This window comes from Charadrius vociferus, unplaced genomic scaffold, assembly GCF_000708025.1.
Source record: "Charadrius vociferus isolate BGI_N301 unplaced genomic scaffold, ASM70802v2 scaffold593, whole genome shotgun sequence".
NCBI classification, from domain to species: domain Eukaryota; kingdom Metazoa; phylum Chordata; class Aves; order Charadriiformes; family Charadriidae; genus Charadrius; species Charadrius vociferus.
The window spans coordinates 2,048,380-2,064,769 of NW_009647739.1; the positions used below are offsets into that span (position 1 = coordinate 2,048,380).

The 16,390-nt window shown below is 41.7% G+C and overlaps 1 protein-coding gene across 1 annotated transcript in view; it reads right to left on the reverse strand.

The window, feature by feature from the left end:
- The window catches only part of CLUAP1 (clusterin associated protein 1), a 70,551-nt gene that overhangs the window by 29,346 nt on the left and 24,815 nt on the right, over positions 1–16,390 (reverse strand). The window lies entirely within an intron of this gene.

Sequence of the window (16,390 nt, forward strand, 5' to 3'; positions counted from 1 at the left end):
TTATCTTAACAGATGCGATTTATATCAGCTCAGCGACAACAAGACCATGCTAATCAGAGATGTTTTCCTGTTTTAGGCTGGCCACTTCAGTGTGACTCAGGGCTCCCGAAACGTGACAAGGGAGAAGGGTGTGACGACCAGAACACTGCAGATGCTCTTTCAACACATACCGTTGTACAATGGACTTCGCACAGGACAACAGTCACGTTTTCTGCATGGAGTGGCAGAGTGACGGCTCCACGAAACAAGAGATGGGGCCCTGACCTCGCGAAGCACCCACGGGGAACAGGCTGGGTGCCTCGGGATGCCGTACGAGCAGGAGCCAACCTTTAAGCGCTCCGTTCAGCCTCTCCAGTAAACAAACAAGACCAAAACACTGCAGGCAAACACTGCACATACCTTACTCTACAAGCTAACTTTACCCAAATTAAGCAGCAGCGTACATCGTGGAACCACAGTGTCAAATTAATGCAATTAAAGTGACAATTAACACAAAATCAGAGCCAACCTGCTCCGTCAGAGGGGGCTCCCAGGCCTTTCAGGACACCAGAGATCATTGAGGCTGAAAATCCTGCTTCAGAGGCAGACAGATCTCTGCTGAGATGGAACTCTTCCTCCTCTGTCTCATGTATTATGCAGCCTTTCCTAGGTGTAAATCTGCCCTTTGACAAGTAATCAAATCGATCACTTTGCAAACTCAGAGCAGCCAGCCTAGTGAAATGGGCGGCACAGCAGGACTTGGTTGCCAACGCTTAGACCCTCAGAACAACCCCAGCTCCATGGGACCTTCGGAAGGCCCCAGTCCAACCTCCTGCTCTAAGCAGGAGCAGCGGTGGGATCAGACGGCCGTGCTCAGGGCTTGAGCTAGTCAGGTTGCAAAAACCTCCAAGGAGAGAGACCAACTAACCGCTCTGGGCAACCTGTTCCAGTACCCAACTATCCAAACGGTGAAAAAGTTTCCTTCTATCATCAAGTCAGAACTATTTTTCATTGCTAGTAATTTGTCCGCGTCTTTTGGTATATAGGGGTTCAGTTCACCTTAGTCACTAGTTATGACACCAGCTTTCCATAGCAGGCACCTGACCCTGGGACAGAGAAACAAATGCTCTATATACACTCAGTAGCAACAGGAAATAAAGAACCTTTTGTTGACACACTAGGACAAACAAAGGCTTTTAAAACAAATAAGTTTCACTTATGTTTACAATTTGCTATGCCCAATTCAGCAAGAACGTTACTGTCTTCTATAACAGCCTGAATGCACCAAAGACAAATGTATGTTTTTTGTAGAATGGGGTTTGAATGAGAACAATACAGATATTCTGTATCTCAGTCTACTTTTAACTGGCAATGCAAGTGGCTTTACAACTCGCATTTGACTACGAAAGTCTTTGGAATAATGCAATAAAATACAACACGTGTCTGTAGAGCAACAGGTTAGATTATATCAAAACATTCTGCCAAACAGCCACGTAAAACATCAACAGCGAGTTCCTACAGCGGGGTGAATGACAGTCGGCTTTGAAAATCTTTTTACAGAAAGCTATACAAAAGCAGAGCCTGAGAAATACTTTTTCATTTATTGACTTTTTTGTAATTTCTTTAAGAGAAGGATTACAGAACAGCATGTAATTACAACAGCACGCAAACTACATACAATTCTGGTCTGGGGTGGGGGGATTGGTTGGGGATTTTTTTGGTTTTAAACAGAGGTCAATATGTCACCATGGAGAATATCCTCCAGCAGCACACCCACAGGCAACTAGCTCTGGCACCGACTCCGTGTTTGACTTAGGGCAAGTGATCCATGATTTCTTGACTGCCAGTCTTTTATGATACACCTAATGCTGCTGAGCTTTAGTTTAAACAATAAAATCAAGTTGCTGAAGTCATGAGATTCAAGACAACTCTGTCTTGCAGATGGCAAAGCAGCATTTCATCATGTAAAATATCTTTTTTTTTTCTTTTAAGTTAACTTCAAAGTTTTGTTGGGAAAGTTGTGGAGAAAACACTAGCGGGATTTTGAACACCAAGAATTCGTGCCCCGGAGCCAGCTGACAGACAATATGGTTACCACTAAGCAGAAAGAAAAGGAAAAGAAATGGGGAATAGCGAAAGGGGGTAAGTATGAAAGAACAACAGGACAATAACTGGACCTCGCTGACTATTTTTTTTTGTTCAGCTGCTAACATTTCAATTCTGGCCTAGGCTATTTCTTCTGTGCTCAGACATCCTCCCAATCCCAGAAATCTCTCTAGACGTATCTCTCTCTCTGTATAACCTTTTCATCTTAGTAAGGGAAAACAACGTTTCCTTCTGTATTTTTTTTTTTTTTTGTGATTTGCTAGAGAATAGTGGTAATCTGACTGCTCTGTAGTACACTTAAAGTGAACCAATTCGATGATGGATTGAACCACCTCATCTTCACCTTGCCTATTAATCTCAGCAGCTGTTTCTTGCTTTGTTATAGAACAAAGCAGCTGAGATTAGGTCTTGCTACATGCACACAACGGCATTTGTTTTTCATAATAGAGTGTTGCCAGTCATTCAGCAAGGGGGAGATATAAGGACGAGGAGAAATTGTGCAGTGCCTGAACAGGGAATGTGAAAGTACTCTTAATAAGAGGAAGCCTGCTAGGTGCAACAGAAAGGTAAGCGAACACAACATTGAGGTTGTACAGCTAAAGTTCACGATAGTGTGGGGCGTCAACCTCCCCAGCACTGTTTTTTAAGAATAGAAGATGATGCTTCCTATCATGCTATTAAATATATCACCCTAAATTCATGTCCAGTTTTATGATTTGAATTGGAACACAGCTATAGTTATGCTTGACTAAAAGTGACTGCAATGCTACGCGTTTTGTTCCTTTTTATTCTTGCTGAGGAATGAAGTCTGTGGGAGAGATATACAATCCATCTGAACAGTGGGGCAAAAGAATCTTGACCAACAGGCTTGCTGGCTTCAAACTAGGTCCGTCAGGGAATGATGACGATAGCCCGATGAGAAGTGGGGGCACCGTGACAAGTGAAGGGGAGGCTCTGGTACATTCCTTGAGAAGGCAGCACAAGCAGGATCCCATCTCAAGTGCCTGAACACAAGTACATACATCATCGGAAGCAAACCAGGAGGAATTAGAAGATGCATAGCTTTGATCCTGTTGGGGTTACAGAACCAGGGGGAGACCGTTTCCATGTTTGGAGGGTTGCGCTAGATGGATATAGGCACTCTGGAAAGGACAGGCTGGGAGGTGAGGAGGAGGGGTTGTTCCCTCTGCAACAGAGCAGCCTGAATGCGCTGAACATTGCCTTCTGATAGGTGATGAGCCCTTTGAGAGTTTATGGTTAAGGATCAGAGGACAAACTGCTGACCTATAAAACAACACAGATGACGCTGCATAAACTAATATTCATTTTAACCTTGAACCTTTCAATGCTTATTGTTAGCAGATCATCTCCCTTCAGTAAAAAACCTAATGCAGAAGTCACAGCTGGCAGTATCACCAGAGGCATCCTTTGGTTTCCCATCTCTTGTCTACAGTTATTTGACTGGGACTTTCATTTTCTTACAAAAGTTATCAAAACTGAAAATTAAAAAATTCCTTTCCATATCACTCGATGTTGCACTCAGTAAATAGCGTAGAACCACAGGGAAGCTGGCTTACAGCTGCTTAGAGCCAGCAACAAAGCAGGAGCCTGGCCCGGCACAGAGAGAGATTTTGCACCTAGAGGTTATTCTTCTTTGACTGATGAGGCCACCTCAGTAATTGTGAAGTGCTATCACTGTGATAGAGCTTTCTGATGAATGAAGAAGCAGCAATCTCCCCCACCCCCGATACTAAATCAAGTAAAGTGCTTTGGAGAACGTGGTCTCAAGCAAATGAGCCACTGCTCCGAATACAGAGTTCTGCCCCAGAAAAGAAGACTTGACCTTGTTCTAGCAGGTTCTCTGGATCCCGTATCACGGCTTATACTAACAAATATTTAGCTTTTACAGACATTTATACATCTTTACTGTTTTGGCCCGAGGAGCATCTGAAAACCATCACCACTGGCCATTTAAACTTTTTTAGAGGTCATCCTTCCAGTGGATGAGCACACATTGAATGAATTGAAAATCATCAGCCCCTATTATAAGACCATCTGTCTCCTCCTTATTCTCATTATTCCCATCTTCTCCCTCACTTTCATGTGCCGAAACAGTCATTGCCTCTCATCATTAATAGTCATTTCACAGTAATCATTTCCATTGAAACACATAGAAAGCATACTTAAGAGTATTTTTTATACACTTAACTGATACTCACCAGAAATTCACCAACTGCTATCATAGCACTGGAGCCACCAGTGTGGGTAGAAGGGGATGGGGATTCATTTCTGCTCTAGTGTCATTATTTTAAATTATTAATTCGATTCATTGTCCTTATTCAGAGAAAGCTTGTTTAATCTTGAAACCCTTCCTCTGTGCCAGCTAGCCATTACCTGACATTGACATATTTATTTTCAAAATAATCAAATTCGTCTGAAAAATAACAAATCCTATACTACTTTACAACATGACTCAGTCTTTCCAGGTTATTCTTTTCCTGTGTTAAACCCTGCTAACCTTGCATTTTGCTGCTTCTTGTGGAAGAATTGTTTACTAGGAGTACTGTATTAAATATGGTAAAAATACTTCAATAAAGGGAGCAGAAGAGCATTAGCCGTTCAAGCTGACAGGACAGCACTTACCCAAGAGAAACACCAAGTCCACCTTAGGAGGATCAGCAGAAGGAGCCCAAACAGCATTGATGTTGGTCAGTTCCCAGGATGCAGGTGCCACGGGACGTAGCATCCCCTAAATTCTGACACACCTACTCCAGTGATCACATTTATTAAAATAAACAATTAGATCTGTTGGATCACTACTTAAGTGTACTTTCATCAACAAAAGCCACAAAAATACTGCAAAACTTTCTTGAAAGGTTTACCTTTTCAAGGAAATACATGTTAATTAACTGAACTCCATTCATGCTCCCATGAAAATACGGAAAAAACCTAAAATGTTTTCTAATGAAAATGAAATTTATCATGAAGGAAAGACATCATAGTTAAAAAAATCTAGCACAGGCTCTCCTGATGACTTTGCTTTGGGGAAAAGTCTTTAGGAAGGTAAACTGCTATCAGAGATCTGTGGGAAAGAGGAAGGAACAGGGTGCCCAGCTGAGCCCTTTGCATAGGATGAGAGAGGAAGGGATGCAGTTTATGGTCTAGGATACCTACACTGATTCTACTCTAACCTAGCAGCTCTTAATGCTACCAAGCTGAGGCTACACGAAGCCAGACAGTGAAGTGTATGAAAAAACCCCACATTTAGAACAAAAGGATGCAAGACAATTCACAGCAAGCATTTGGAAATTAGATTGGTTTAACGTTTCTCACATACACTTCTTCCTAAAGCTTCCATAATTACTTAGCAACTTCTGAGTTCAGTACGTCCAGCTCAAACACTGCAATAACCGCTTTTTGCGGAACAGATAAATTGGAGTTGAAGTGAACAGCACACTTCATAACTGAAGTTGAGAGGTAGTATCTGGAGATTTAAGGCAGATCAGTTACTGTTCCTCTCTTGAACAAGCAGACCGCATGTGAAGGTCTCACCCAGACATTAATACCTTCCCTTTGGGAACTCAGAAGGAAAGACTAAACAGAAAGAGGAAATTAGCTCAGGGGGACAAATTCCAACTTGGTAATTGTTTGTTCTTGCACTACGGAATGGGTTTCCTGACTTCATAGAGTCACAGAATGGTAAGAGTTGGAAGGGACCTTAAAGCTCATCTAGTTCCACCCCCCCTGCCATGGGGGGGGACCCCTCCCACCAGCCCAGGTTGCTCCAAGCCCCGTCCAACCTGGCCTTGAACACCTCCAGGGCTGGGGCAGCCACAGCTTCTCGGGGCAACCTGCCCCAGGGGCTCACCACCCTCCAGGCAAGAGTTTCTTCCTCATATCTCATCTAAATCTCTCCTCTTTCCATTTAAAACCATTCTCCCTTACCCCATGGCTCCCCTCCCTGATCAAGAGTCCCTCCCCAGCTCTCCTGGAGCCCCTTTAGGCACTGAAAGGGGTTCTAAGGTCTCTGTGGAGCCTTCTCTTCTCCAGGCTGAACCCCCCCAACTCTCCCAGCCTGTCCTCATAGCCCTATAGACTAGGGTGCCATATTCATGCTTTATGTGAACTCTCTTTGCTTCCCTCTACAGCTCTCCTCTCTCATCTTCATAACGTAAGTAATTCTCCCAGTGGCATGTTTCTTGAACAACTTTTGATGCAACAGAAAAGCTTTCTGCACAGGTTAATTACACTTTTTTTCTGTGCCTACACATTTTCCATTAGAATGGTCAAACAGTGAAGAGCTTGCCCAAAGAGGCTGCACAGCCTCTGTCTTTGGAGGTTTTCAAGACTGGACTGGGTAAAGTCTTGAGCAATGTGGTCTGATGCCACAGCTGAACCTGCTTTGAACAGAATTAATCTATGAATCAGTGACCAAGAAAGCAGGTTTAAAAGTTATTTAGCTATTTTGACTGGGTTTCTATTAAAAAAACCCACACAACAAACCAACCCCAGAAAAAAACACACAAAAACTTTCCACCTCAAATTCACCACTGCTGTACTGTACTTGTTTTGGGCTATATACTGGGATGCAAGGCAATTCAAGGAATTTGACATAAGCTACATGAAAGCTCCCAAAAAGGATACCAGGCTAGCTCTGTGCAACCTTATCCCCTTCATTATGAGCTCTGCCAGGTCTGGAGTCAACTCTGGCTCTGATGAGCTTCAGATCAGCTTCAGATCTTCCTTTACTCCGTGACCTTCTCTCCCCTCTTTCTGAAGCGCTGATGAGTGGGATCCCTTCTTGCAAGCACACATGCAACCTATTTTCATTACTTCCTGGGCCAGTCAGTTTTCCCCAACACCTACGTGTATTTTGCACAGTATGGATCACTTCTTTTCAGACTGATGTAACTTTTCCCTTGACTATCTTTCATTCATTCAGCAATAATGGGAAAGAAGCACCATAAATACGGAGAAGCCTTCATAAAAACTAGATGCATACCAAATGCTTCTGCTGAACGGCTTTTCCAGCACTGGTCCTAGAGCACACTTTGCTGTGCCACCAATGAGAGCTGTCTCATTATTCACATAAATTGGGCCATTTTGAGAGCGAGGAGCTTTGAGCTGTCATGAGTCTTCACCACAAGTACCAGCAGAAATGTCTTTTTCAGTTGGTTAAAGCAGCATAGGGATCCTGCCTACAGGTACATCTAGGGCGTTTACACTAGGTTAAGGTTTTCCTTTCAGATTCAACAAGATCCAGATTCAATAAAGCTGGCTAAAGGCTTGAAGTCAAAGGCCCCAAGATGATGTACGAAACACTCCTGAACCATCCAAGAACCGCAGGTCAGAGGAGCAGAACATCAGGTAACACAGCAGTGAGCACACCACGGAGGATTTACGTGGCTGTCTACGACAGAGCACAGCTCAAGAGGATGGCAAAGTGACAGAAGACAAAAGGACTTGATGATCTTAAAGGTCTTTTCCAGCCATAACGATTCTATGATTGGTAAGGCACTGGCACAGATTGCAACATGAGACTAGTCGTGATCACAGGTCTTTAAATCATCCCCAGAACTAAGAAAAACGGGAGGGGGGGGGAAGAGAGAGCCAAACCAACGTTTTCTGCCCAGAACTTTCCAGTTAAAATGCTTTCATGCAAGTCAGCACTAACACTCAGGAATTCACTACAGACTAAAATAATACGACAGAGGATGGACTTTATCCTGTGACTCAAATGCATTCATCATTAGATATAATGCAAGTTTACCATAATGACAACTCCTCTCCATCCTTCCTATTCGCTTTTGTGGAAGATATGAATTATAATGACTCAATAACAGCTCATTGAGCATTCCCTTCATGTACTGCATTTTTATTGTACCACGCTTACAGGCCATATTGGTTGGATGTGTGATTTATTTGAATTAATGTACAATTCTGTAATGTAAACCTGAGGTCAGTTCGCAGTGTCTGAAGAAATTATCATCCAAATTAATATTGATTGGAAGTTAGTAGTCACAGCTGTGTCTTGTTCACCACCATAAAGCAGTCACTGTCACATCATTGCTAGAATTTAACATCAGAATTATAGTCTCCCTGTGTCACAGGTAGCACAAACCCTTAAGTGTTTGAAGAGGAGTCAGGATTATTCGCTCTTTTCAAGGAGAGTGTTTATTATATTAAAGAGTAGTTGTTCTTGGTGAACTTGATGGTTCCAGGAATTGATAATGGAATCTGATGCCTTCCATCTTAAGATCAATTAGCTCAAATAAGCCCACGTTTCTTACGGCAGAGAACCTCTTCTATGGGTGGCTGACACACATTCAGTTTCTAATTTCCCACCACTCAAGTCCCAGAATAAGAGGCAGCACCTCTAACAGTCTTGTTAGAGCCCTAGCACAGGAATTAGAGATCTGCTTTTTATGATTTCTCCAGCTTGAGAACATTCACAGTCCTAGTTGCTGCTCGCCAGGACAGTGCTCTAGCTACCAGCTTAGAAGACCGAGATAAAGCAGTTTTTAAATATCTCATTGGGGTGGGGTAGAGAAGAACAAAGTAAAGATGACTAATGGCGCAGACAAATCCCTCTTTTAAAAGGGAATGGCAAGCACTGTTTCTAGGACTGCTCACATGCATCAGGCAATGATTCTTTAATACAAAAGAAGTAGGTAACACTTGCTGGGCAACCACTGATCTACAACAACATCAGGTTTCACCTGACACATCCTTCTTCTCTAGTTTCAATAACTTTGTGTTCTTCTCCACATAATCACCCAGCTTTAGTAGTAGGGATACAGGATAACTTCATTCCAGCCTACTCTACAGATTAAGAAACAGGAGCCATTCGTTTAGAAATCCTTGTGGTTGAGGAGGAACTGAGATGTAGGATGTACCATACGAATTCCTTGTTTCTTGTTAGAAGATGGCCACCACCAGGCGTGTGAAGTGAAAGCAGCACTCCCAAAGGGAGTTAGACCCTGCTTAACAGGCTGGGCTCTGATCAAGTCAGGTTTCTCATCAGTCCTCTCAAAGACGCAACAAAGCCTGAGTGGGAGGCAGGCATACAGCTCTCCAGGTCAACAAATTTTAAAGAAGCAGGCTCTCAGAGTTTCTAGTGGACTAAAGTGGAGGTTCCCACTGATTTCAGGACTACGTTTTGCCCAAGATAAGCCCAAATGAGAATGTAAATGGAACTCTAGCAACACAAATAGGACCCATAGTCTCCGGGTAGAAAGGTGTACTGTTTGGCATAGGATTTCTTACCTTTCCTTAGTCCTGATGTTTGACCCTGCTGCAATGCTTCTGAAATGATATGGCTCGCAATTTGGCCGACTGGTTTCTCAATATCAGAATAATCTTCAAAGAATCCCGACAGTGTTCTGGAGCTCTCAGAGGAGAAGGCAATGAGTGTGCAAGGTGCAGGAACTCACACTGCCAGCCCGTGCGCTAGGTGGATGTTAGACAAGGGTTCTGCCAGGACACTTACCCGAGAGGTCTACTGTTCATACGTGCATAGTGTTTCGCTTTCATGTTTCACAGAATTGAATTAGAAATTATTTCTACACAGCTAGGCAATGGAGATCTATTTTACTATTTAACATTAAAAAACCTCAAACCTTACAGGTTTTCATGTTGAGATTACGCACACTTGTGCAAATCAAAACGCTAGTCTCATAGCTACTTTTCTCTCCTGCTAAGTACCTTGTGCAGTAGCACAGCATAAACCTCCTAAATTCCACATACCTCATTTTAACATCTCCTACTTATGTCATTTGGTGCAAATCACTTGCAAAACATTGGGAGTAATTTTTACATTTTTACATTTTTCTTTTTTTTTTTTTTTTTTTCTTTCAACCAATTCTTTATTTTTTACAAACCTAGTAAAAGGTTTCTCATAATGATTTTTATGTGTTGATCTCTGGGGGGAAAAACCCCAGCCGGTCTGCTTGATCAATGTTGCTTCAAGTGATTTCATTGTCTCCTACTCTGAGTGAATTTCAAGCTAGATCTCTGTTACACAATTCACACATCCAAAGTACTTGTGAATATTCAAAAGCATAATGCAGGCTGACAGGAAAGGCAGAAAAGACCATAATGTGAACAATCCACTTATTCTATCCTCTTACCAAATAAAACTGGATAGAGAGAATAATTAAACCCTAAAGGCAGTACATTCAGAATGCACTAAATAGACACTGTTTTCATGCAGTGTTTCTTCTGCAGTGGTGTCACTGCAGAATAAATTCAGTGAGACAACTTAAGAACTGAAAGTATGAGAGATGAGAAACTCTCTGATCTCTATCGTGAAAATCATTCATGGATTTCCAGGCTACGCTATCCACAAGAGCCATTACCTCTCTTACTTCACAGAAGCAATTGCTGGCGAGACAGGGAAACCCTGACCTAGTACACTGCAAAACTTAGTACATACTCTTTCCGTCTTCCTTCCTCAATGGCAGAGTATTTAATATGTAACAGAATTAGCACAGTTTTACAGCAGCAAGAAAGAAGCAGACTGAGTAACCTGTGCAGGGTGTTCATATCCAAGCATAGCACCAAGCCCTGGTGCACAAGGAGCTGCTTTACCTCTTCTGCTAAGGAGTTCATGGGCTGCTGAAGGCAGAATATGAATGTTTCCATTGGTCAGAAAAACTAAGTGATGATTAGAGTTTTAATCAATTCTTGTTTGAGCTCTAAGTCTGTGAAAAAATAAGTTCTAAAGTCTGTCAGACATGAAGAACTTGAGGCTGTGAATCAAATGACCCCAAATTTGGGATCCTAAGGCAAGCTTGTTCAGTGTTCTGGCAAATCAGACGTCAAGATAATCCTGACAAATACGCAGATCTTCGAGCACTGAGCTGATGGATCTGATTGAGATTCATTGAGCTGATGCCAATTGTTTTCACTTCCCAAAAAGTTTTCCTATAGCTTTTAAAGGGAGACAGTGTCAATAAAGCACCAGGAGCAGGTACACACACAACTACTGCAGGGCATTTAGAGGTACCTTTGAGAGTCTACGTTGAGTTGCCATGGTATTGGTAGGAGATTACAGATTTTTATTTCAGTGGAATGAACGCACACAGCAACATTTCCATCTTTTCTAACACAGTCTTCACATGCCCTCCCACCTTCTCTCTATCTCCATCTTCTCCTTTTGTGCGACCATCATTTCTCAGGCCAGCAATTTCCTCTGTCCTATACTCCATTGACCCCACTCTCTCGCTGTGCATTCCCTTCCTCCTCTATTTTTTTTCCCACACGTCTCCATTATGGGATTTGTGTGTCTCAGTGCACCAATACTGTCATACTTGTACACCAGACTAAATGCCAAAATAGAAGCAATCAACAATTAAGATGCCTGTACTTACTTTTACATCTGATTTTCAGTATAATTCTGTAACACTGGACCAGGAGTGTTCTCCTGGTACCTATAAAAATGTTACCAGTCATAATTCAAATGTACATTAGCTAGAAGATTAAAGACTGTAACCAACCCCTTTTCACATTAACCTTCTGTCTGGCTATTTCAGCAGACATCGCGATGGGAATGTCTAGATTTAATATTTCAAATGGGATAGCTCAGTGCAAAAAGACACGAAAAGCAGCACAACTAAGGAGTATCTCAGAGTGCAGAAGAACTCAGATATCGCACATTCAGAATAAAGCATCTGCTTCAGTTATGGAGCTCTGATTAAAAAAACGCCACAACATTAGTGTAATGAAGAGGGGATTTTATTTGGGGAGGGTGGGTTGCAAAGGGAAAGTCACAATAACGTCTGTTTATTTGGCTTTTCCTTGCTTAATCATGATAGACTGCTTACTGATAGTAATACCGTAATGATGAAAACAAAAATGGTTTAAGCCATCCCAAACCAAAGATAATGACTGAGTGCCCTAGAATGCCCTCTTCCACGTGTCCACCACTCCATGGTATTCCTTAGTTGAGATTTCACAGCACTAGCATAAATGCAGTCTTAAAATACCTTAGGAGAAAGAAGCTGAAGAAGAAAGTACTTCAGGGATGTCCTCTGAGAAGTAAAGAAAGAATAAGCATATTCTGTCTAGAGAAAAGGCACATGCTAAAGGATATTGCCAAGTTATTCTAGCATTACACAAGCTAGTTTCAAAACCACCTTTTTGAACTGTATTAGGCTGTAGTGTTCTTTAAAAGAGAGGCATTCATTTATAGTCCATAGAAAATTTCAGCCCCCAAATCTGAAAACCCCTGAAACTTTGATTTTTAGAGCAGCCAAAGTTCTAATAGCTTTCACGTTTAAACATCAGAAACAATTCTGTCTCAAAACCAGGATAAAAATTAATGAAGCGCGCTGAATCTTTTTACAAAGTAGAAAAATAAGAACAAGTCTTTGAGGAGACGTGGCACATAAATCCCTGCTTCTGCACAGACATGCAAGAAGATGGATTAATTCCACGAGCAGCACAAGAGAACAGAAACGGAATAAAAGAGGTGGCTGGAAATGAAAAAAGGCTAAGGAAACTGCAAAGACATAAGACCCTTATTTAAACTCCTTGGATCCAATAATAAGTAGTGCATGACAGTTTGTCAATAAGGGCAAGAAACTCACTCAAAGGAGGAGTCGTGTGAGGACTTCTGACATCTCCGCAAATGAGAGTTGATAACAGACAAGTAATTTCATATTTTTCTTACATTTCAAAGGCCTTCCACACCAAACAGGCAGGTGCTCTGCAGGCGGTAATTTCATCATCAATTAACTGTTCAGTTCTGGCCGTTCATTTGGTTCAGACTCAACACCAAGCCTTTCAGTTCCTTTTAAGACAGAGAGAGATTTCTCAGTCCAGTGCCTGGCTGAAGACTCCTGCAAATTGCTCTCCAACCACTGCTCTGAATTATTACAGACACCGGGAGGCAAAGGGAACAGGAAACTCAATTCAACAACAGGAGCTACCGAGCGCTCCTCCCCATGCAACTGTACACCTACCACATGGGAGAACAAACCAAAGAAATCCACACAAACGAGCTCCGCAGTCTGGAAAGGCTGGAGTGCTTCAACAGCTCAATGTCACTTAATTAAAATTGTGTGCTTGGGTACAATCTTTAAATCACTTTTCTAATTAGGAAATGCACTCTGGCCCAGGTCATTAGCTGCGCAACGTCAGCAGGGTATCAAAACAGCTTTGAGTCTAAGTGCACTAGAGATTAGTCTCGTTATTCAGCAACAGTCTCTCAATCAGAACAAAAATTCCTCCTAAAAACACGCACCTAGTCAAGGAAAGGGGTCCAGGAATCAGTCCTCAGTACTGAACAGCACACGGAGTGCTGGCTTAATCTAATTGCGTTGCTGTTGCTTTTTCCTGGCAAGCTATTTAACAAAATACACAGCGATGATAGAAGAATTGACTCTCACTTCTACTACAGAAGATAATTAAGATTTGTTTGGTGGAACAAAAGACAAATCAGGGCTGGAGAAAAATCAACATAATTTTCAGTGTTTTTTGACAGTTGGAGAGAGAGTATTAAAGTGGATTAAATGCAATTATCCTAGTTATTTTTTCTCTGTTGATTCTGAAAAATGACACAGAGATTATGAACTTCAGGACAAGATACAGCATCAGTTTGGAGCAAATGGCTTTTTTCAGGCATGGAATGAATGACCCACAGATTTGCTTCACCAATAAGTTGCCAAAGGCAATGAAGCACTACCCGAAAAGCAGATCAAGACTGACAGAAGTGAGAGAAATGCCCTGGTGTTCCAGGTTAGCAAGAGATTAATGTGAAATGGATTAAATAGTGCACAGTCTTTTTAAAATAAAAAAATAAACAAGTCCTCCCACTGGTTTGGAAACAGGAAAGCACCAGCACGTCTCTTGATTTAGTTGGGACCCAGATTCTTCATCTTCTTTCAGTTTTCAAGTCTCGGACCCTGATTTTGAGCACTGACATCTCATAATGACTTCAAAGAACAGTTTGGACTCTAGCACTCCTGAAAGTCTGGCTGAAAAGACACATGCATAGCCGCCTCTTCTACCAAAGCAACAGCATCTACAACAAAGCAATCACAGCCACCTGAGTCACCACTGTATTGCTGCCCACAAAGATATGGCTACAGCCTCATCCTCTAAATATTCTAAGTATCTTTAGATACCCCAATTTGCTGTTCTTGATGCCCATGCTCCTCTCTCCAGTTGTGAAGAACAAGCGTCAAATGTACCTTTCCCCCCCCTTTTTATTTTTGTTATTTCTGGTCTTCCCAAACACTGCCTAGGGAAATGATTTAACAAGCTAATATACATGAAGTGAAATGAAATGATCCCAGGGTACTTTCAGGGTTAGGCTCAAGCTGTAGAACTAGATTTGAAAGGCAAACCTCATGCTGGTTTAAGCTAACACAATGGATTTAACAGACAGAGGGTTCAGCACAAGTAACTTGATCACTTGAGGTCACAATTAGAGACACCCAAATACAGACCACCGGACACGGCCAGAACGCATTCCAAATGCAGAAGACCTGCTGGCATTTTGCTTGTAGCATAAACCGCATTGCAAAGATGTTTGTGGTTCCGATGCCTGGTAACACATACTGCATATAACAAGTGATAGAAGTGTGCAGAGAAAAAACACATTTTGTTGTCACAGGCTTTTATACTCTTTAATTCTGCACAATGCTGAAACATCGTTACCTGCTTATTCCAGTAAATGAAAAGCCAAACCATATGGGTAGATTTCCAGGTGTCTCACACAAAGAAGGAGAAAAAGGAAAATAAAAAGTGCTCTCCATATTCTAAACACGGGCACAGACTTGAATGACAAAGGCTTTTTCTTCATCTTATTATCTTTTAACAAAAATCCCCTGAAGAGCTGTACGCCAACTCATTACTAACTTCTGTGCATGAATTTATAAACAGTTTCAGGTAGCTCAGTTCAAAACATTTCTACTTTTGGTATTAAGTCTCAGTGGCATTTGAACAGAAGGGAAAAAAATCAGATTTTAGGCTTCATTTCAAGATTATGATTTAATTGAGGGCTTTTTTTTGGCCAAATATATGGAGAAGAACTAGAACATTATAAAACAAGACACATGAAAATACTGAGCTGACTACAGATTAGAAATATGTGAAATAACGTCTACAGAGACAGTGCTTATAAAAAGGGAGGTTAATGGGAAATTGGTTCACAATGATTAACAGGTTGTCGAACGCCCATATTATCTTTTAAAAGACAGGTTATTTTATCCCTCAAGCAAATAATGCAGCAAAATATTTGAACCTTCTCAGCAGAATACAGCATGCTTTTTCCTACATCTGAAAGGTGATAGAAATTACCCTATTGTCTCCAGACTGCAGAATGGCCTGAAGCCTGGTTATGAAGCCCCCTGGACATTGTACAGTGAGGCTTAGACATGCAGAAGCAGAGCGCAGGCGATTGTCACAGGGCAGGCTGCTCGGCACACTCAGTTCTACAGAATGATAAGGCTTTCCAAAAAGATATCTCACAGATACAAGAGAGACAGATCATAAAAGAACGCGGGCCATAAAGTTACTGATCCTTATTTGCAGTCTAAAAATTTTTACTATAACTCACCACAGGTATGAATACTTTAAAGGAGAAGGCTAAAAAACTTGGGGTCAAACTACATTGTTTTCACATCAGTAGGCACATACGGACATGGCAAAAGCAAAACACGCAGTCATAGCCAGACAGAAGGAACATTATGCACAGCTCTCCCATACATCTGCCAGGAACAAGAGTAAGTTGTGTTGACAAAATAAAACATGATCTGCATATGAAAGATAGGACGGCCCAGAAAGAGGAAGCACTTGGTTAACTCAAAGTATAGAACACCCGCCAGTATTAAGGTCATTCACTGAAACGTGCTTTCAATGAAGAAGACACACTGGGTAATGACCATGAGAAGGATGAAAAGCCACCAAGTAAAACATGAAGCTACAGAAAGCTGAATGAAAGGTTGGCTGAAAGCGCTGCAGCCCAATAAACATCCAAAGGAAAGTATGGAGCAAGACGAGATACAGATGTGGGTTATCCAGCAGGATACAAAATAGAGACTCACACTGAACTGATAGAATTCAGCAAGTCAACAGAAAACAAAATTTCTGCCAAACAAAACTGAAGTCTATGTGAGTGAGGATTCCAGCATATCTGATCTTGTCACTGATACTCTTTGCTCTTTTCATTGAAGAGGACTACCATGAGGAAATTGAAGAGCCTTGTGCTGAGAAATCCTTATACATCAGTTGTTGGCAGAAGATAAAAATAAGCACCTAATAACTCTTAGCACATACATTGTACGTAGCAAAAGGAAGA